This window comes from Athene cunicularia, assembly GCF_003259725.1.
Source record: "Athene cunicularia isolate RWA chromosome 5 unlocalized genomic scaffold, athCun1 chr5_part1, whole genome shotgun sequence".
NCBI lineage: Eukaryota > Metazoa > Chordata > Aves > Strigiformes > Strigidae > Athene > Athene cunicularia.
Genome location: NW_020799101.1, coordinates 39,953,999 through 39,954,553, shown reverse-complemented (window position 1 = coordinate 39,954,553; position 555 = coordinate 39,953,999).

Sequence of the window (555 nt, the reverse complement as noted above, 5' to 3'; positions counted from 1 at the left end):
AGGCAGCGAGGGGTGATGGGGTGCCGCTGCTCCCGTCCTCGGGGAGGGGGGGGGCGCTGCGGGGGGGCTTAGCTGGGACCGAGGGAGGGACAGCAGGCGCTGGGGAGCTTAACGGTGAGGTGCGAGGAGCGGCAGGACTCTGTCCGGCTACTAAATAGCTTGGAAAGTTCTCTCGGAAAAGTCACCCACCGGTGCTGTTAGGCTGACTTCCCTCTTCCTGAGCTCCCCGAAATAGGACAATTGTCATCCAGTGTCAGGGAATCTTCCCTTCCCTTCTGATGTTGCTGTTTTTTTCCAGCGGGAGGCAGAGCCGGATATTCCCATTGTAGCTCAGCTCCGCTCCCACCCCGGCTTGCTTGGCTCCAATAGAAATCCCAAAAGCTGGATGATAGGGCTTGAAGACAACTCCCACAAACAAGAAGATGCCGTAGCACAATGCTCTGGGGTTGGCTGGATATAATACACAATTAAAACCTTAAAAACTCTGGAAATTCGGGGAGGAAAAGAAAAAAAAATCAAGCAGCCAAAATTAGACTGACTGGTATAATAATATAG